Source organism: Anomaloglossus baeobatrachus, chromosome 9 (assembly GCF_048569485.1).
Source record: "Anomaloglossus baeobatrachus isolate aAnoBae1 chromosome 9, aAnoBae1.hap1, whole genome shotgun sequence".
Classification (NCBI taxonomy): Eukaryota; Metazoa; Chordata; class Amphibia; order Anura; family Aromobatidae; genus Anomaloglossus; species Anomaloglossus baeobatrachus.
This window is the reverse complement of record NC_134361.1, coordinates 167016351-167039192: the sequence shown is the minus strand read 5'-3', so window position 1 is coordinate 167039192 and position 22842 is coordinate 167016351.

The following is a 22842-nucleotide window of genomic DNA, read 5'->3' as shown; positions in this document are numbered from 1 at the left end:
CCTTCCCCCTCCAGCCCTGCACAACAACGGTGCACCGAGTCCTGGGAGCTTGAACTTTGCTAGAATTCCTGTCAGAGAGGATTTCACCTCAGAGCAAATTCCTGTCAGGGATGATAACAGCTCCAGTGTGGAGATTCTGATGCCTGCTGTGTCCGGACACACCGGTGCAGAGTATGTATCAACTCAGAGCCTGTCAGAGGGACTGAGAAGGTTTTTCATCTGCTCTGGGCTCTGGAAAATAATCCAGTCAGGAAGGATCTCACTTCATGTGGAGATGGCAGTCTCTCCCTGATCACGCTGGTGCAGAGCGTGTATCAACTCAGAACCTGCCAGAGGGACTGAGGAAATTTTCATCTGCTCTGGAAAATCGGTGCCATGAGACCCTTCGTCCAGTGAGTAACAGCCCAGGATCCAGCGTCGCAGGAGGGGGTACAGGGAGGCGACACTCCACGTTCCCGCATGTTGATGGTTTTGGGAAATCGGTCCCCGAAGGAAACCGTCGCCATCTAAAAACAAAAAAATTCTTGCTGCAGTAGTCTGCAGAGATGTGCCTCCTATAGACACTAAGCTAAAACTGAAGTTAGCCTGGCTGGGCTAGGGGTGTATACTGCAGGGGAGGAGCTAACATCTTTGCATCTACTTAGTGTCCTCCTATGGATAAGCAGCATAACACCCATGGTCCTGTGTCCCCCAATGAGGCGTCAGAGAAATTATCAATATTTCAGCTTTGCAGCAACTTTATTTTCATACCCTAAACCAAATTTGGGAGGGTTTCAGCTTTCAAGAGTAATTTATAAAACCAATGGATGAATTTAAAGTTAGGTTATAAGTTTTATTTACATAAAATGGATAAGCGACAGAACTTGTCAGGGACTGTATGACATTCAGGGGGTAGCCCTTCCCTAGGGGGGGTGTCACTCCACTCCAGAGGGTAGACACTGGAGCAGCATGTGTGAGACCTCCAGCACATGTGCTAGGCCACAACAGAAGCAAGACACCCAGACACCCTGATGGAAGACATCTCCAAGGCCTACAGCATGACCTCATCCATCCAGGAACCAAGAAAAAGATGAATGAACTGCCAAACCTTCCACAGATTTAGTTAAGAAATGGGTTATTATTTAATCCATCACGTAAGCTAAAGCACAATACTATTTTCCTTTTCTTTTTTTAAATCAGATCTTTTTTTATTAAACTAAGAATCAATACAGAGAAAATATATTGCATTTTATATAACTAGTAAAAGCGTACATTGAAAAAACATATGTTGTCTATAAATCAGGTTCTTCCTCTGAATATAAAAAAAAAGGGGGAAAAAAGGATTCTTAGATCAGTTATATAAATTGAGCCTACAAATAACATGGCTCCACAGATAAACAAAAGTTTAAATTATGCAATAATACCTCAGTCTAATAGAAAAGTCTCCTCCATCAGCCGTGTCGCTCCGCATCATATTTCCATACCCGCTTATTTTCCTTTTCTGTAACTAATCAACATATAATGAACTCTTTTTGTCATTTTTATTCTATGTAGAATACATCTATTTATTTTTACATTTTGAAGTCTATCTTTCATGCTCCTCATCACGTTCTTACTTTAAAAATTTATAGTAAGACATACTTTCACAGCACTAGCCAATATTACCCAATTATGAAGCTGGAAACAACAGTAAAAGAACTTTCTATAAATGAGGTAAAGAAGGGAATTTTGTTTACCTACCGTAAATTCCTTTTCTTCTAGCTCCTATTGGGAGACCCAGACAATTGGGTGTATAGCTTCTGCCTCCATGGGCCACACAAAGTATTACACTTTAAAAAGTGTAACCCCTCCCCTCTGCTTATACACCCTCCCGTGGATCACGGGCTCCTCAGTTTTGGTGCAAAAGCAGGAAGGAGAAAACTTATAAATTGGTCTAGGGTAAATGCAATCCGAAGGATGTTCGGAGAACTGCAAACCATGAACCAAAAGAACAATTCAACATCAACAACATGTGTACACAAAAAAACAACCAGCCCGAAGGGTACAGGGGCGGGTGCTGGGTCTCCCAATAGGAGCTAGAAGAAAAGGAATTTACGGTAAGTAAACAAAATTCCCTTCTTCTTTGTCGCTCCATTGGGAGACCCAGACAATTGGGACGTCCAAGAGCAGTCCCTGGGTGGGTAAAAGAATACCTCAATAAAAAGAGCCGAAAAACGGCCCCCTCTTACAGGTGGGCAACCGCCGCCTGAAGGACTCGCCTACCTAGACTGGCGCCTGCCGAAGCATAGGTATGCACTTGATAGTGTTTCGTGAAAGTGTGCAGACTAGACCACGTAGCTGCCTGACACACCTGCTGAGCCGTAGCCCGGTGCCGCAATGCCCAGGACGCACGCACGGCTCTGGTAGAATGGGCTTTCAGCCCTGAAGGAAGCGGAAGCCCAGAAGAACGGTAGGCTTCGAGAATCGGTTCCTTGATCCACCGAGCCAAGGTTGACTTGGAAGCCTGCGAGCCCTTACGCTGGCCAGCGACAAGGACAAAGAGCGCATCTGAACGACGCAGGGGCGCCGTGCGAGACACGTAGAGCCGGAGTGCTCTCACAAGATCCAAAGAGTGCAAATCCCTTTCACACTGGTGAATTGGATTAGGGCAAAATGAAGGTAAGGAGATATCCTGATTGAGATGAAAAGGGGATACCACCTTAGGGAGAAATTCCGGGACCGGACGCAGAACCACCTTATCCTGGTGAAACACCAGGAAGGGGGCTTTGCATGACAGCGCTGCTAGCTCAGACACTCTCCAAAGTGATGTGACTGCCACTAGGAAGGCCAGCTTCTGCGAAAGACGTGATAGAAAGACATCCCGCAGCGGCTCGAAAGGTGGTTTCTGAAGAGCCGTTAGCACCCTGTTAAGATCCCAGGGTTCCAGCGGACGCTTGTAAGGTGGGACTATGTGGCAAACTCCCTGCAGGAACGTGCGGACCTGCGGAAGCCTGGCTAGACGCTTTTGAAAAAACACGGAGAGCGCCGATACTTGGCCCTTGAGAGAGCCCAGTGACAAACCCTTGTCCATTCCGGATTGAAGGAATGAAAGAAAAGTGGGTAAGGCAAACGGCCATGGAATAAAACCGTTATTAGCGCACCAGGATAGGAAGATTTGCCAAGACCTATAATAGATCTTTGAAAACACTGTGGAAAGAGAGCGCAATAGGGTCTTACCCTACAAACAATTAGGGTATAATTCACAGAGGTTACTCACCAAGTGTAGTTGTGAAAGTCACAACCACTGTACAAGCATATATACTGGGTCAGCGGCAGCAGTCACCCCTTGGATGAAGTTATATTTTTGCAAAGAGATGGGTGTTTAGGTACCGCGCCAACGACCACTAAATAGGAGATGAATTTAACGTGACTTTATTCCATGTTCAGGTCTACGCGTTTCAGGAGCATCCGCTCCCTTCCTCAGGACAATACAGGCACAAGCAACATCAAAATCACTTTTTTTTTGTGTGAAAGTACCCTAATTCACTTCTCCAGACTCTCAGTAATGTACTCTTTCATGGCTTGTCTCTCTGGGTCATAAAGATTATACAGTCTGGACTTGAAAAATTTTACTCCAGGAAGCAGAAAAAAAAAAAAAAGCTTAAAAAACGCCCCCAAAAAAACAACGTATTTCATGTACACACCAACCATGCTGCTATATAAACTTTGAAAGCATATTAAGAAATAATAATTAAACAAGAGAAAAAAGTCTTTTAAATGTCTCTACATTTTACAAGCATATATATTCCATGCACAGGTAAAAAAGAAGCACATACAAAATAATAGAACGACATATATTTCCAATAATAGTTTTACAAGCGGTAAACAAAGGAAAAAAACAAACAAGCAGTGCGCTAAAACTGTGAAATATCGCAGCTTAAATATTCAGTTAAAACATCAAAGTTCATCATTATGTACTGAAAAGACACAAAAAAATATATGCAAGTACAAAATGCCATGCAAAATACATCATCCTCGTTGTCTATACTTAACCAAACAAATGTAATAAAAAAAAAACAACAAAAAAAACAATCTGGCAAATTCTCTCTTTTATAGTCAGAACTCTCTGTTCGCTTTACAGGTATATCATAAAAATTGTTTAAAACGTCATTTACCTAGAACACGTCATAATGATTTTATACACCAGCCATTTTAACGGATGTGATACAGTTGTCGCAATTATAAGTGATTTACTAACATGCATCGATTTGGGTAACGGAGCGGCTATTCTCTCCAATCACAGTTACGGTGGAGGATCACGTACAAAATGTCCTTTATTATTTTTTTTTCTTGCAGTTACCTCAATATCTCCGTTTTCGTAATAGAAGAAAGAATTCATAATCTAGTGTCCTCAGTGCCTCAAAAAGCCGAGCTTCCTTTACAGAATTACTCCTATCTATAGATTACACCTCTGGCAAAAAGGTGCCCACCCAAAATTTAGCTCGGCTTGGAAGATACACTTGAACGTCAGCCACTGGAGTGAGACCCTATTAAAAAATATTTGAAGCTCCTGGTGATGGACTCTTAATTATTCTGAAACTTTACTTTCGGATGAGGAATTACGAAGTCTAGTAAAAAAAATAAAAATGTATTGACTGACTACATCGAGACCACCTAATCGTCGAGGCAGGGATCGATGAGATTAGTATTTTTTCTTAAGACAATCTACCCTTCTTCATTATTTGGTGAATCCCGCATGTAGTAAAAGCAAAGTAAAGCCTCCCCGGGACCGTGACTTCCATTTACAAGGTTTCGCTCCAAAAGCCGTTGAGTCCATGAGCACCACATATCCCGTTATAAGTCTATAAGTCTTGTGATTTTGATGTTGCTTGTGCCTGTATTGTCCTGAGGAAGGGAGCGGATGCTCCTGAAACGCGTAGACCTGAACATGGAATAAAGTCACGTTAAATTCATCTCCTATTTAGTGGTCGTTGGCGCGGTACCTAAACACCCATCTCTTTGCAAAAATATAACTATAATAGATCTTGGCGGACGTAGGCTTCCTAGCCTGTCTCATGGTGGCAATGACATCCTGAGATAACCCTGAAGACGCTAGGAGCCAGGACTCAATGGCCACACAGTCAGGTTGAGGGCCTCAGAATTCAGATGGAAAAACGGGCCTTGTGACAGCAAGTCTGGGCGGTCTGGAAGCGCCCACGGTTGACCCAGGGTGAGATGCCACAGATCCGGGTACCACGACCGCCTCGGCCAGTCTGGAGCGACGAGAATGGCACGACAGCAGTCGGACCTGATCTTGCGTAACACTCTGGGCAGCATCGCCAGAGGAGGAAACGCATAAGGCAGTCGAAACTGCGACCAATCCTGAACTAACGCGTCCGCTGCCAGAGCTCTGTGATCCTGAGACCGTGCCATGAATGCCGGAACTTTGTTGTTGTGCCGTGACGCCATGAGATCGACGTCCGGCGTTCCCCAGCGGCGCCAGATCTCTCGAAAAACGTCTGGGTGCAGAGACCATTCCCCCGCGTCCATGCCCTGACGACTGAGAAAATCTGCTTCCCAGTTTTCTACGCCCGGGATGTGAACTGCGGAGATGGTGGAGCCTGTGACTTCCACCCACTGCAGAATCCGTCGGACTTCCTGGAAGGCTTGACGACTGCGAGTGCCGCCTTGGTGGTTGATGTATGCGACGGCAGTGGCGTTGTCCGACTGGATACGGATCTGCCTGCCCTCCAGCCACCGATGAAAAGCCAATAGGGCTAGATACACTGCCCTTATCTCCAGAATATTGATCTGAAGGGATGACTCTATCAGAGTCCAGGTTCCCTGAGCCCTGTGGTGGAGAAAAACCGCTCCCCAACCTGACAGGCTCGCGTCCGTGGTGACCACAGCCCAGGTTGGGGGTAGGAAGGATTTTCCCTGCGACAGAGAATTGGGAAGGAGCCACCACTGAAGTGACGTCTTGGTTGCAAGGGAAAGAGAGACGTTCCTGTCGAGGGAAGCCGAACTCCTGTCCCATTTGCGGAGAATGTCCCATTGGAGTGGCCGAAGATGGAATTGCGCGAACGGGACTGCCTCTATAGCTGCCACCATCTTCCCCAGGAAGTGCATGAGGCGCCTTAAGGGGTATGACTGACTCCGAAGAAGGGATTGCACCCCTGCCTGCAGAGAAAGCTGTTTGTCGCTCGGAAGCTTGACTAACGCTTGCTGGGTATGAAACTCCATCCCAAGGTACGTCAGTGATTGGGTCGGTGTCAACTTGGATTTCGGGAAGTTGATGATCCACCCGAACCGCTGGAGAGTCGCCAGAGCGACAGATAGACTTTGTTGACACGCCACCCGAGACGGGGCCCTGACTAGGAGATCGTCCAAGTATAGAATCACCGAGTGGCCCTGAGAATGCAGGACCGCCACAACGGATGCCATGACTTTGGTGAAAACCCGTGGGGCTGTCGCCAAGCCGAAAGGCAATGCCACGAACTGGAGATGTTCGTCCCCGATGGCGAAACGCAGGAAACGTTGATGCTCGGGTGCGATCGGTACATGGAGATAAGCATCTTTGATGTCGATCGATGCTAGGAAGTCTCCTTGTGACATTGAGGCGATGACCGAGCGGAGAGATTCCATCCGGAACCGTCTGGTTCTCACATGTCTGTTGAGTAGCTTGAGGTCCAGAACGGGACGGAATGACCCGTCCTTTTTTGGCACCACGAACAAGTTGGAGTAAAATCCGCGACCACGTTCCTGAAGGGGAACGGGGATCACAACTCCTTCCATCTTTAGAGCGGCTACTGCCTGAAAAAGTGCGTCGGCCTGAGCGGGGGGCGGAGAGGTTCTGAAGAAGCGAGCCGCAGGACGAGAGCTGAACTCTATCCTGTAACCATGAGACAGAATGTCTCTCACCCATCGGTCTTGAACATGTGGCCACCAGGCGTCGCCAAAGCGGGAGAGCCTGCCACCGACCGAGGATGCGGTCAGGGGAGGCCGAGAGTCATGAGGAAGCCGCTTTGGAGGAAGTGCCTCCTGCGGCCTTTTGTGGGCGAGACTTGGATCACCACGCATAGGAGTTCCTCTGGCCTTTCTCCGGCCTGTTGGACGAATGGGATTGGGACTTGGCGGAGGGACGAAAGGACCGAAATCTCGATTGAACCTTTCTCTGTTGAGGTCTCTTAGGTTTGGCCTGGGGTAAGGAGGAATCCTTTCCTTTGGATTCCTTAATAATCTCATCCAATCGTTCGCCAAACAAACGGTCGCCAGAAAACGGCAAACCGGTTAAGAACCTCTTGGAAGCCGAGTCTGCCTTCCATTCGCGTAGCCACATGGCCCTGCGGACTGCCACAGAGTTAGCGGATGCTACAGCTGTACGGCTAGCAGAGTCTAGGACTGCGTTCATGGCGTAGGATAAAAAGGCTGACGCCTGAGAGGTCAAAGACGCAACTTGCGGAGCAGAATTACGTGTGACAGCATTAATCTCAGTCAGACAAGCCGAGATAGCTTGGAGTGCCCACACGGCTGCAAAGGCCGGGGCAAAAGACGCGCCCGTGGCCTCATAGATGGACTTCACCAGGAGCTCTATCTGTCTGTCAGTGGCATCCTTTAGCGATGAGCCATCTGCAACCGACACCACGGACCTAGCCGCCAATCTTGAGACTGGAGGATCCACCTTGGGACAGTGAGCCCAACTCTTAACTACTTCAGAAGGGAAGGGGTAACGTGTGTCAGTGAGGCGCTTAGTAAAGCGCTTGTCCGGGACCGCTCTGGGCTTCTGGACAGCGTCCCTGAAGTTAGAGTGATCAAAAAACGTATTGCGTGTACGTTTGGGGAACCGAAACTGGTGTTTCTCCTGCTGAGACGCCGACTCCTCTACAGGAGGAGGCGGGGGAGAGAGATCTAACACCTGGTTGATGGACGAGATAAGATCATTTACTAAGGCGTCCCCCTCAGGTGTACCAAGGTTAAGGGCGACGTCAGGGTCAGAGCCCTGAGCTGAGACGTCCGCCTCGTCCTCCAGAGAGTCCTCAAGCTGGGATCCCGAGCAGCGAGAGGAAGTCGGGGAAGAGTCCCAGCGAGCCCGCTTAGCCGGTCTAGGACTACGGTCCGGGCAGGAGTCCTCCGCCTGAGACCGAGGGGCCAACCTGGGAGCGCGCTGCGGCGCGGACCGAGAGGGGCCTGGAGGCGACGAGCCAACAGGGGCCGGGGCCTGTGAAAGGTCCGGTCTGGACTGCAAAGCCTCTAGCAGCTTAGAAGACCATTTGTCCATAGACTGTGCAATGGATTGAGAAAGTGACTCAGAGAGTTTCTCAGCAAAAGAGGCGAACTCTGTCCCTGCAGCCTGGTCAGGGGGAGCAGGGGGGGGTCTACATGAGCCGAGGGGCCCACCAGTGTCCGAGGCTCCGGCTGAGCAAGCGAAACAGGGGTCGAGCATTGCTCACAGTGAGGGTAGGTGGAACCCGCAGGTAACATAGCCCCACAAGAGGTACAGGCCGCAAAAAACCCCTGTGCCTTAGCAGCTTTGCTCCTTGTGGACGACATGCTGTTGTCTCCTAGGAGAGTGATCACTGAGGGTATATGGGAAAGGGGTATACAGCCCACAGAACAGATAGATATAGATATATACGTATCTAATCCGGCACCCTAGGGGGACCAGCACCGGGTGACCGGTGTGGCTTACCGACCGCTAACGAGCGGTGTGTGTCCTCCAGATTCCCTGCCTTGGATCCTCCGGAGCTGCAGAGCTGTTCACTAAGAATCCTCCACCGGCAGAATGCCAAAAAATGGTTGCCGGAGCTCTCAGGGGAGGAGTGGAGCCGTGGGCGGCGCCAGAAAAGTGCGGGAATCTGGGGTCCCCACAGTGATCAGTGAGGGAGGAGGAAACATGCAGGATGCTCCAGCCCTCACATCCGACGTCAGGTCAGTAATCCCGCCCTTACCCCTGACAGGCAGGCCCGGGGGCGGGATTTTTGCGACTAGGCCGCGATGAAGCCGGGGACTAAATTTGAGACTGCGCCCGACAAGCAGGCACGGTCGGCGCGGAAGTCCACCGGCCTCCTGATTCAGCAGCCGCCGCGGCTTCCGGGAAGCAGGTGCGCTCCCTGCACAGTCCCCTATGGGGACACAGAGTACCTTTGAGTTGCAGGGCCCGGTCCCTGAGGTTGAAGAGGCTCCAGTCCGGCAGGGTCCCACAGGGGCTGCGGATGGAGCACGGTCCCAGTAAATGGATGACCGCTTAGGATCCCACTTCTCCCAGAGCCGCATAAGGGATGGTGAAGGAGACGGCATGTGGCTCCAGCCTCTGTACCCACAATGGGTACTTCAACCTTAACAACACCGCCGACGTAGTGGGGTGAGAAGGGAACATGCCGGGGGCCCCGTGGGGGCCCTCTTTTCTTCCAACCGACATATCTAAATTGAGAATGCATGAGTGGATGTGTGCCTCCTTCCACACAAAGCATAAAACTGAGGAGCCCGTGATCCACGGGAGGGTGTATAGGCAGAGGGGAGGGGTTACACTTTTTAAAGTGTAATACTTTGTGTGGCCTCCGGAGGCAGAAGCTATACACCCAATTGTCTGGGTCTCCCAATGGAGCGACAAAGAAATAAGGAGTCTACACATACTGTATTTTTCAGACGCACTTTTTTCCCCCCAAATGTTGGGGAAAGTGGGGGGTGCGTCTTATAGTCTGAATGTAGGGCTGCGGGTAATGAGGGTGCTGTGGTGGAGCGGGTTATCGGGGGCATGAGCAGTGCCTGCCATGACCACGTGGGCCCCCTTATTTCATATGCACGCCCATCCTCCTGCCCATCATCCCTCAGCGCTGAAGCCGGTGCTTACAGGTGGGCGGGATGATGGGCAGGGGATGTGCGCATAATTAACAGCCGGCCCGCGTGATCACCCCTGGCAACTACAGCCTGGAGTGATCATGTGCGGCTGTATTCACTGCTCCCCACGCATTGAATAAGTACGGTATACTCACCCGCCACCGTTGTCTGCAGCATCGCGATCTCCTCCTGTCTGCTGGCCAGCTGATCTGTGTAGAGAGCGGTGATAACAGCGATGACGTTATCGCCGTGCGCACTTCTAGTCTCCACACAGGTCAGCTGACAGGCAGACAGGAGGACGAGAGATACTGCAGACAATGGTGACGACTCCACACAGGTCAGCGGCGCTGAAAGGAGGAGGAGCGATGCTGCGTGGAGCGAGGAAAGGTGAGTATAAACGTTTATTTTTTTGTGTGCCACAGGATACAGGCCATATAGCAGGATGGGGGGTATATATCAGGATGGATGGTGGTATATAGCAGGATGGGGGTATATATCAGGATGGACTTTGGTATATATCAGGATGGGGGTATATAGCAGGATGGAAGGGGTATATAGCAGGATGGCGGTATATAGCAGGATAAGGTCATATACCAGGATGTCGCTATGTAGCAGGATGGGGGCTATACCATGATGGCGATAGATAGCAGGATGGGAATATATACCAGGATGGGGTACATATAAAAGGCAGGAGGATCATTACCAGGATGGGGCACCTGGGTAGAGAATTTGAGGACATTACCCCCATAACAGTGTCAGCAGCAGACCCTTGCCCCATAAGTGTGTCATGACCACATTTTTTGCTTAAAATTTTATTTTCCTATTTTATTTCTCTAAAACCAGGGTGCATCTTATAGTCCGAAAAGAAGGGAATTTTGTTACTTACCGTAAATTCCTTTTCTTCTAGCTCCTATTGGGAGACCCAGACGATTGGGTGTATAGCTACTGCCTCCGGAGGCCACACAAAGCATTACACTAAAAAGTGTAAGGCCCCTCCCCTTCTGGCTATACACCCCCCGTGGGATCACGGGCTGCTCAGTTTTAGTGCTAAAGCAAGAAGGAGGAAAGCCAATAACTGGTTTAAACAAATTCACTCCGAAGTAACATCGGAGAACTGAAAACCGTTCAACATGAACAACATGTGTACCCGAAAAAAACCCAAAAATCCCGAAGGACAACAGGGCGGGTGCTGGGTCTCCCAATAGGAGCTAGAAGAAAAGGAATTTACGGTAAGTAACAAAATTCCCTTCTTCTTCGGCGCTCCATTGGGAGACCCAGACGATTGGGACGTCCAAAAGCAGTCCCTGGGTGGGTAAAGAAATACCTCATGTTAGAGCTGCAAGACAGCCCTCCCCTATGGGGAGGCAACTGCCGCCTGCAGGACTCTTCTACCTAGGCTGGCGTCCGCCGAAGCATAGGTATGCACCTGATAATGTTTGGTGAAAGTGTGCAGACTCGACCAGGTAGCTGCCTGGCACACCTGTTGAGCCGTAGCCTGGTGTCGTAATGCCCAGGACGCACCCACGGCTCTGGTTGAGTGGGCCTTCAGCCCCGATGGAACCGGAAGCCCAGCAGAACGGTAGGCTTCAAGAATTGGTTCTTTGATCCATCGAGCCAGGGTGGCTTTGGAAGCCTGCGACCCTTTGCGTTTAGCAGCGACAAGTACAAAGAGTGCATCCGAGCGGCGCAGGGGCGCCGTGCGGGAAATGTAGATTCTGAGTGCTCTCACCAGATCTAACAAATGTAAATCCTTCTCATACCGATGAACTGGATGAGGACAAAAGGAAGGTAAGGAAATATCCTGATTAAGATGAAAAGAGGATACTACCTTAGGGAGAAACTCCTGAATGGCCACACAGTCAGGTTCAGGGCCGCAGAATTCCGATGGAAAAACGGCCCTTGGGACAGTAAGTCTGGTCGGTCTGGTAGTGTCCACGGTTGGCCGGCCGTGAGATGCCACAGATCCGGGTACCACGACCTCCTCGACCAGTCTGGGGCGACGAGTATGACGCGGTTGCAATCGGATCTGATCTTGCGTAGCACTCTGGGCAAGAGTGCCAGAGGTGGAAACACATAAGGGAGCCGGAACTGCGACCAATCTTGCACTAAGGCGTCTGCCGCCAGAGCTCTTTGATCGCGAGACCGCGCTATGAAGGTCGGGACCTTGTTGTTGTGCCGAGACGCCATTAGGTCGACATCCGGCACCCCCCAGCGGCGACAGATTTCCTGAAACACGTCCGGGTGAAGGGACCATTCCCCTGCGTCCATACCCTGGCGACTGAGGAAGTCTGCTTCCCAGTTTTCTACGCCCGGGATGTGAACCGCGGATATGGTGGATGCTCTGTCCTCCACCCACATCAGAATCCGCCGGACTTCCTGGAAGGCTTGCCGACTGCGTGTCCCTCCTTGGTGGTTGATGTATGCCACCGCTGTGGAGTTGTCCGACTGAATTCGGATCTGCTTTCCTTCCAGCCACTGCTGGAAGGCTAGTAGGGCAAGATACACTGCCCTGATTTCCAGAACATTGATCTGAAGGGTGGACTCCTGCTGAGTCCACGTCCCCTGAGCCCTGTGGTGGAGAAAAACTGCTCCCCACCCTGACAGACTCGCGTCTGTCGTGACCACTGCCCAGGATGGGGGTAGGAAGGATCTTCCTTGTGATAATGAGGTGGGAAGAAGCCACCATTGCAGAGAGTCCTTGGCCGTCTGGGAAAGGGAGACTTTCCTGTCCAGGGAAGTTGACTTCCCGTCCCATTGGCGGAGAATGTCCCATTGAAGTGGGCGCAGATGAAACTGCGCAAACGGGACTGCCTCCATTGCTGCCACCATCTTCCCTAGGAAGTGCATGAGGCGCCTTAAGGGGTGCGACTGACCATGAAGGAGAGACTGCACCCCTGTCTGTAGTGACCGCTGCTTGTCCAGCGGAAGCTTCACTATCGCTGAGAGAGTATGAAACTCCATGCCAAGATACGTTAGTGATTGAGTCGGTGACAGATTTGACTTTGAAGAAGGGAATTTTGTTACTTACCGTAAATTCCTTTTCTTCTAGCTCCTATTGGGAGACCCAGACGATTAGGGTGTATAGCACTGCCTCCGGAGGCCACACAAAGCATTACACTAAAAAGTGTAAGGCCCCTCCCCTTCTGGGTATACACCCCCCGTGGGATCACGGGCTGCTCAGTTTTAGTGCTAAAGCAAGAAGGAGGAAAGCCAATAACTGGTTTAAACAAATTCACTCCGAAGTAACATCGGAGAACTGAAAACCATTCAACATGAACAACATGTGTACCCGAAAACAACCAAAAATCCCGAAGGACAACAGGGCGGGTGCTGGGTCTCCCAATAGGAGCTAGAAGAAAAGGAATTTACGGTAAGTAACAAAATTCCCTTCTTCTTCGTCGCTCCATTGGGAGACCCAGACGATTGGGACGTCCAAAAGCTGTCCCTGGGTGGGTAAAGAAATACCTCATGTTAGAGCTGCAAAGACAGCCCTCCCCTACGGGGAGGCAACTGCCGCCTGCAGGACTCTTCTACCTAGGCTGGCGTCCGCCGAAGCATAGGTATGCACCTGATAATGTTTGGTGAAAGTGTGCAGACTCGACCAGGTAGCTGCCTGGCACACTTGTTGAGCCGTAGCCTGGTGTCGTAATGCCCAGGACGCACCCACGGCTCTGGTTGAGTGGGCCTTCAGCCCTGATGGAACCGGAAGCCCAGCAACACGGTAGGCTTCAAGAATTGGTTCTTTGATCCATCGAGCCAGGGTGGCTTTGGAAGCCTGCGACCCTTTGCGCTTACCAGCAACAAGGACAAAGAGTGCATCCGAGCGGCGCAGGGGCGCCATGCGGGAAATGTAGATTCCGAGTGCTCTCACCAGATCTAACAAATGTAAATCCTTTTCATACCGATGAACTGGATGCGGATAAAAGGAAGGCAAGGAGATATCCTGATTAAGATGAAAAGAGGATACCACCTTAGGGAGAAACTCCTGAATGGGGCGGAGCACTACCTTGTCCTGGTGGAACACCAGGAAGGGAGCCTTGGATGACAGCGCTGCTAGTTCAGACACTCTCCGAAGAGACGTGACCGCTACCAGAAAGGCCACTTTCTGTGAGAGTCGAGAAAGTGAAACATCCCTCAGAGGCTCGAAGGGCGGCTTCTGGAGAGCAACAAGGACCTTGTTTAGATCCCCCGGATCTAACGGCCGCCTGTACGGAGGGACGATATGACAAACCCCCTGCAGGAACGTGCGCACCTGAGAAAGTCGTGCTAGACGCTTCTGAAAAAAACACGGATAGTGCCGAGACTTGCCCTTTAAGGGAGCCGAGCGACAAGCCCTTTTCCAACCCAGATTGCAGGAAGGAAAGAAAGACAGGTAACGCGAATGGCCAGGGGGATACTCCTTGTGCAGAGCACCAGGATAAGAAAATCTTCCACGTTCTGTGGTAGATCTTAGCAGAAGTGGACTTCCTAGCCTGTCTCATGGTGGCCACGACCCCCTGGGATAATCCTGAAGACGCTAGGATCCAGGACTCAATGGCCACACCGTCAGGTTCAGGGCCGCAGAATTCCGATGGAAAAACGGCCCTTGGGACAGTAAGTCTGGTCAGTCTGGTAGTGCCCACGGTTGGCCGACCGTGAGACGCCACAGATCCGGGAACCACGACCTCCTCGGCCAGTCTGGGAGGACGAGGATGGCGCGGCGCAAATCGGAGCGGAGCTTGCGTAGCACTCTGGGCAACAGTGCCAGAGGTGGAAACCCATAGGGTAGCTGTAACTGCGACCAATCCTGAACTAAGGCGCCTGCCGCCAGAGCTCTTTGCTCGTGAGACCGCGCCATGAAAATCGGGACCTTGTTGTTGTGCCGAGACGCCATTAGGTCGACGTCCGGCATCCCCCAGCGGCTACAGCTTTCCTGACACCCTTCTGGGTGCAGAGGCCATTCCCCTGCGTCCATGCCCTGGCGACTGAGGAAGTCTGCTTCCCAATTTTCTACGCCCGGGATGTGAACTGCGGATATGGTGGATGCTCTGTCTTCCACCCCCATCAGAATCCGCCGGATTGCCTGGTAGGCTTGGCGATGCGTGTTCCGCCTTGTCGGGTGATGTATGCCACCGCTGTGGAATTGTCCGACTGAATTCGGATCTGTTTTCCTTCCAGCCACTGCTGGAAGGCTTGCAGGGCAAGATACACTGCCCAGATTTCCAGAACATTGATCTGAAGGATGGACTCCTCTGAAGAGAGTCCTTGACCGTCTGAGAAGGGAGACGTTTCTGTCTAGGGACGTCGACTCCCCAACCCATTGGCAAAGCATGTCCCATTGAAGTGGACGCAGATGAAACTGCGCGAAAGTGACTGCCTCTGCATGAGGCGTCCTAAGGGGTGTGACTGGCCTTGAAGAAGAGACTGCACCCCCGTCTGTAGTGAACGCTGCTTGTCCAGCGGAAGCTTCACTATCGCTGAGGGAGTGTGAAACTCCCTACCCCGATATGTCCGCGATTGGGTCGGTGCCCGATTTAACCTTGAAAAGTTGATGATCCACCCGAAACTCTGGAGAGTCTCCAGCGCCACGTTCAGGCTGTGTTGGCATGCCTCTTGAGAGGGTGCCTTGACAAGTGGATCGCCCCAGTAAGGATCACAGAGTGACCCTGAGAGTGCAGGACTGCTCCCACTGCTGCCCTGAACTTGGTGAAAACCCGTAGGGCTGTCGCCAGACCAAAGGGCAGGGCTACGAACTGAAGATGCTCGTCTTTAATAACGAAACGTGGCAAACGCTGGTGCTCTGGAGCAATCGGCACGTGGGGATAAGCATCCTGATGTCTATTGATGCTAGGAAATCTCCTTGAGACATTGAGGCAATGACGGAGCGGAGGGTTTCACCCGGAACCGTCTGGCCTTCACGTGCTTGGTGAGCAGTTTTAGGTCCAGAACGGAACGGAAAGAGCCATCCTTTTTTGGCACCCCAATCAGATTGGAGGAAAAACCGTGTCTCGTTCCTGAAGAGGAACAGGGATTACCACTCCTTCTCGGGGGGGGGGGGGGGGGGGGGGGCAAAGTTCTGAAGAATCGAGCCGGAGGACGAGAACAGAACTCTATCCTGTACCCTGGAGACACAATGTCTCTCACCCACCGGTCTGTGCCCTGTGGCAGCTAAATGTCGCCAAGCGGGAGAGTCTGCCACCAACCGCGGATGCGGAGAGAGAGAGCTGAAAGTCATGAGGAGACCGCCTCAGTAGCGGTTCCTCCGGCTGCCTTCCTTGGGCGTGATTGAGCCCGACCGGAATCTGAGCCCCTCTGAGCCTTTTGAGCCCTTTTGGACGAGGACAATTGGGACCTGCCCGAGCCTGGGAAGGACCGAAACCTCGACTGTCCCTCCAGGACAGCATTAATAGGGTAAGTCGCAATGCAGACATTGCGAGGTTAAGGACACCACCTGCGGCACAGATGTACCTGTGCTCAAGACCAGCTGCGCAAGACCAGCTGAAATAGCTTAGAGTGCCCATACGACTGCGAATGCCGGAGCAACCGACACGCCGATAGCTTCACAGACAGATTTCAACCAGAGGTCCATCTGTCTGTCAATGGCATCTTTAAGTGAAGTCCCATCTCCACTGCAACTATGGATCTAGCCGCAAGCCTGGAGATTGGGGGATCCACCTTTGGACCCTGGGTCTAGCGCTTGACCACGTCAGGGGGAAAGGAATAACGTGTATCCTTAATACGTTTGTGGAAACGCTTATCTGGTAAGCGTGGTGTTTCTGAACTGCTTCTCTGAAGTCAGCGTGGCCAGAAAAGTACTCAATATACGCATGAGATACTGAAAAAAGGATTTCTCCTGCTGTGAAGCTGACTCCTCCATTGGAGGAGCTGAGGGAGAAATATCCAACATTCCATTGATGGACGCTATAAGATCATTCACTATGGCGTCACCATCCGGTGTATCCGGATTGAGAGCGGTGTCAGGATCAAAGCCCTGATCAGCTACGTCTGCCTCATCATACAGAGAGCCCTCCAGTGATGAAGCCGAGTGCCGCACCCAGCGAGCTAGCTTAGGCTGTCTGGGACTGTCGTCCGTGTCAGAGCCTTTACCCTGGAATGCCTGAGACCCCCCCCCCCGGAGCAATTATGTTCTAAATGAGGGTGGCCAGGGAGCATTAATCAAGATTGCCCATGGCCTGTCTGGACTGCAAAGTCTCTATCCCAGGACAATCTTCCGTCCCTGTCCCTGGACAGGGTTCACAGGTGGTTCCTTTGGCCACCTCTAGTAGAGACCCCGGCTGACCCAGTGCTACAGGGTAGCATTGCCCACAATGGGGGACAGTGTAACCTGCCGGTGGAACAGTATCACGTGCAGTAAAAACAGCATAGAAAGCCGGTGCTGCTGTATTCTAGCCATCTAGGAGAATATAGCCAAGAATAGCGACCGTACAGTGCAATGTATAGCATACAAGCATAAGTACAAATGAACACTTCAGCACATGCAATACAAGCAGCATAGAAAGCCTGTGCCTTGGCACCCTTGCTTTTTTGCTGCTGTTGTCCAGCCATCTAGGAGAATATAGCCAAGAGTAGCGACCGTACAGTGCAATGTATAGCATACAAGCATAAGTACAAATGAACACTTCAGCACATGCAATACAAGCAGCCTATAAAGCCTGTGCCTTGGCACCCTTGCTTTTTTGCTACTGTTGTGTAGCCATCTAGGATAGTATATAGCCAAGAATAGCGACCGTACAGTGCAATGTATAGCATACAAGCATAAGTACAAATGAACACTTCAGCACATGCAGTACAAGCAGCATAGAAAGTCTGTGCCTTAGCACCCTTGCTTTTTTGCTGCTGTTATCTCGCCATCTAGGAGGGCATATAGCCAAAAATAGCGACCTACAGTGCAGTGTATAGCATACAAGCATAAAATACAAATGGACACTTCGGTATTTAGTGGGGTCAGCACTGCTTACCGCCCGCCTATAACGCGGGTGTGTGGTCGCCAGAGCCCTGTGACTGGTTGCCCAGAGCTTGTCTCCGTTCTCCAGCCCAGACTGCAAACCGTAATGGCTGCCGGCGTCCTGTGAAGAGGGGCGGGCCGTGGGCGTGCCCCAGACAAGAGCGGGAAACTGGCTTCCCACTGTGTCCAGTGAGGGGGCTGGAGAATGCAAAGCAGACTCCAGCCCTCGGCGCTGACTGTCTGTACAGCGTCCCGCCCCTCCCCTGACTGGCAGGGCTGGGGGCGGGAACGAAACGAAAACTAGGCCGCAAAGCCGGGGACTCGAGTAATAAGCGCGGCCGTCCTTGCACGGCCAGCGCGGAAGTCCCCGGCGCACCACAAGTCCCAGCCGCGCCACAGTGTAAAAAACACCCAGCAGCGGCCGGCGCGGCAGTTCCCAACACATAAATTCACTCAGCAAAGCTGCAGTGAATAATAGCACGAGCGCTCCGCTCTGTTGCCCCCGGCGCACAAACACTCCCAGCAATGTTGGTGTGTGTGTGCGCGCTTGCCCGGGGACACAGAGTACCTTAATGTAGCAGGGCCCTGTCCCTGACGATACTCAGCTCCATATCCAGCAGGTTCTCTGGGTCTGTGGATGGAGCCCGGTCTCAGTGCCTGGAGACCTTAAGATCCCACTTCGCCCAGAGCCCTGAGGGGGGATGGGGAAGGAAAACAGCATGTGGGCTCCAGCCTCCGTACCCGCAATGGGTACCTCAACCTTAACAAACACCCGACAAAAGTGGGGTGAGAAGGGAGCATGCTGGGGGCCCCATATGGGCCCACTTTTCTTCCAACCGACATAGTCAGCAGCTGCTGCTGACTAAAAACAGTGGAGCTATGCGTGGATGTCTGACCTCCTTCGCACAAAGCTTGAAAACTGAGCAGCCCGTGATCCCACGGGGGGTGTATACCCAGAAGGGGAGGGGCCTTACACTTTTTAGTGTAATGCTTTGTGTGGCCTCCGGAGGCAGTGCTATACACCCTAATCGTCTGGGTCTCCCAATGGAGCGACGAAGAAAAGTTGATGATCCACCCGAAAGTCTGGAGAGTCTCCAGTGCAACATTCAGGCTGAGTTGGCAAGCCTCTTGAAAGGGTGCTTTGACAAGTAGATCGTCCAAGTAAGGGATCACCGAGTGTCCCTGAGAGTGCAAGACTGCTACCACTGCCGCCATGACCTTGGTGAAAACCCGTGGGGCTGTCGCCAGACCAAATGGCAGAGCTACGAACTGAAGATGGTCGTCTCCTATCACGAAACGTAGAAAACGTTGGTGCTCGGTAGCAATCGGCACGTGGAGATAAGCATCTTTGATGTCTATTGATGCCAGGAAATCTCCTTGAGACATTGAGGCAATGACGGAGCGGAGGGATTCCATCCGGAACCGCCTGGCGTTCACATGCTTGTTGAGCAGTTTTAGGTCCAGAACAGGACGGAACGAGCCGTCCTTTTTTGGAACCACAAAGAGATTGGAGTAAAAACCTTGCCCTTGTTCCTGAAGAGGAACAGGGATCACCACTCCTTCTGCTCTTAGAGAGCCCACCGCCTGCAGAAGGGCATCTGCTCGGTCGGGATGTGGGGAAGTTCTGAAGAACCGAGGCGGAGGACGAGAACTGAACTCTATCCTGTACCCGTGAGACAAAATGTCTGTTACCCACCGGTCCTTGACCTGTGGCAGCCAAATGTCGCAAAAGCGGGAGAGCCTGCCACCGACCGAGGATGCGGAGGGAGGAGGCCGAAAGTCATGAGGCAGCCGCCTTGGAAGCGGTTCCTCCGGTTGCTTTCTTGGGGCGTGAGTGAGCCCGCCAGGAATCTGAGCTCCTTTGCTCCTTCTGAGTCCCTTTGGACGAGGAGAATTGGGCCTTGCCCGAGCCTCGAAAGGACCGAAACCTCGACTGCCACCTCCTCTGTTGAGGTTTGCTTGATCTGGGCTGGGGTAAGGAGGAGTCTTTACCCTTGGACTGTTTAATGATTTCAGCCAATTGCTCACCAAACAGTCTGTCTCCAGATAATGGCAAGCTGGTTAAACATTTTTTGGAAGCAGAATCTGCTTTCCATTCTTTTAACCACAAGGCTCTGCGCAAAACCACAGAGTTGGCGGACGCCATTGAGGTACGGCTCGTAGAGTCCAGGACAGCGTTGATAGCGTAGGTCGCAAACGCAGACATTTGCGAAGTTAAGGACTCCACTTGCGGCACTGCTGGACGTATGATAGAGTCCACCTGTGCCAGACCAGCTGAAATAGCTTGGAGTGCCCACACGGCCGCGAATGCTGGAGCAAACGACGCGCCGATAGCTTCATAGACAGATTTCAACCAAAGGTCCATCTGTCTGTCATTGGCATCTTTAAGTGAAGCCCCGTCCTCCACTGCAACTATGGATCTAGCCGCAAGCCTGGAGATTGGGGGATCCACCTTTGGACACTGGGTCCAGCGTTTGACTACGTCAGGGGGAAAGGGATAACGTGTATCCTTAAGACGTTTGGAGAAACGCTTGTCTGGATAAGCATGGTGTTTCTGGACTGATTCTCTGAAGTCAGCGTGGTCCAGAAAAGTACTCAGTTTACGCTTGGGATACCTGAAGTGGAACTTCTCCTGCTGTGCAGCTGCCTCCTCTGCTGAAGGGGCTGGGGGAGAAATATCCAACAGTCTATTGATGGCCGCTATAAGGTCATTTACCATGGCGTCACCATCAGGAGTATCCAGATTGAGAGCGGTCTCAGGATTAGACTCCTGATCACCCTCCTCTGTGTCATCATACAGAGACTCTTCTCTCTGAGACCCTGACCAGCGTGATGACGTGGAGGGTCTCTCCCAGCGAGCTCGCTTAGGCTGCCTGGGACTGTCATCCGAGTCAGAGCCTTCAGCCTGAGATGCCTGGGACCCCCTTGAAGCACGGATTAGCTCCAACTGAGGGGGACCAGGGAACATTGACACAGCAGTGTCCATGGTCTGAGTAACAGTCCTGGCCTGCAAGGTCTCTAGGATTTTTGACATAGTCACAGACATCTTGTCAGCAAAAACTGCAAACTCTGTTCCCGTCACCGGGACAGGGTTCACAGGCGTCTCTGCCTGGGCCACTACCACCATAGACTCCGGCTGACGAAGTGGCACAGGGACCGAACATTGCACACAATGGGGGTCATTGGAACCTGCCGGTAGATCAGCCCCACATGCGGCACAAGCAGCGTATACAGCCTGTGTCTTGGCACCCTTGCGTTTTGCGGATGACATGTTGTTGTCTCCTCAGAGCAATATAGGGTATACAGCCAAGAAGCGACCTTACAGTGCAAGATATATATGTATATGGTACAGAGAAAAAAGTACACCAATATAACACTGTGGCACTAGTGGGGCCAGCACTAATGTGCTGCTTACCGCCCGCTTAACGCGGGTGTGTGGTCGCCAGAATCCCTTGTCTGGGTCTCCCAGAGCCTGTGTCCGTTCCCCAGCCAGACTGCATGCAGGAATGGCTGCCGTCGTCCTGTGGAGAGGGGCGGGCCCTGGGTGTGTTCAGACGAAAAGCGGGAAACTTGCGTCCCACTGTGCCCAGTGAGAGGGCTGGAGTATGTAAATAAGACTCCAGCCCTCGGCGCTGACTATAGAACAGCGTCTCTCCCTTTCCCTGATTGACAGGGTGGGGGCGGGAACGAAGCGGAGCTAGGCCGCAAAAGCCGGGGACTAGATTTATAAGCGCCGCCGTCGTAAAAGCACGGTCGGCGCGAAGTCCCCGGCGCACCACAAGTCTCAGCCGCGCCGCCGCTCCAGGGGCGGCCGGCGCGGCAGTCCCCAACACATAAAGTCCCTCAGATAAGCTGCAGTGACTGTAACCCCAGCGCGCAGCGCTACTGTCCCCGGCGCACTAGCACACCCAGCAAGTCTGGAGTGTGCGCGGCCTGTCCATACGGGGACACAGAGTACCTGAATGTTGCAGGGCCTTGTCCCTGAACGGTACCCAGCTCCGTATCCAGCAGGTTCTACGGGTCTGTGGATGGAGCCCGGCCTCAGGGCTTGGGGGCCGGTAAGATCCCACTTCCTCAGAGCCCCTCAGGGGGATGGGGAAGGAAAACAGCATGTGGGCTCCAGCCTCCGTACCCGCAATGGGTACCTCAACCTTAACAAACACCGCCATAGGAATGGGGTGAGAAGGGAGCATGCTGGGGGCCCTATATGGGCCCTCTTTTCTTCCATCCGAGACAGTCAGCAGCTACTGCTGACTAAACAGTGGAGCTATGCGTGGATGTCTGACCTCCTTCGCACAAAGCTTGAAAACTGAGCAGCCCGTGATCCCACGGGGGGTGTATAGCCAGAAGGGGAGGGGCCTTACACTTTTTAGTGTAATGCTTTGTGTGGCCTCCGGAGGCAGTAGCTATACACCCAATCGTCTGGGTCTCCCAATGGAGCGCCGAAGAAATACTGTAATCTCTGAACTTGCAGTGGGTGCTCAGCTTTCTATTGAGAGCAGGGGTCCTGCTCAAATGTTTGAGGTTCGAGGTACCCATCATCTTAGTCATTAATCCCTTTGATAATTGAGGGAGAGAGCATGCTGTGTCATAGTAACAGAGAAGTCATTTGGGTGGGAGCCATTCATGTGAATAGTCATGCAGTCTGCGCTAAATAATTCCCTCTTGTGGCATTATGTCACCAGAGCCGCTCCAGAAATCCTGCACATACTCTAATGACTACTGTTAGTATAGTGTATGTAACATATACTATGAGAACCATCTCTGGCCTTATCTGCGCAGTGTATGGCCATCAGTCTCACCAGGTATGCCCTGGACGTGGTGAAATCATTGGCACATCAATAATGTTGGCATAATTACAGCCTGGGCTACATGACTATGCACAGGAATGGCCCCGCACAGATGACCTCTTGGGGACATTTTGCATAAAGCATGCTCGGGCTTCTAATTCAGTTTTACAATATTCGTTTTCAGATTATATAAAGTATTCCTGTGAAGCTGGTCAGGAGCTGAAAAGCGTAGTGTTGGATTAGTGCAATAATCTAAGACATGGGCTCATTTAAAATTATGTTCAGATGGATTTTTGGAAACATTTGAAAATT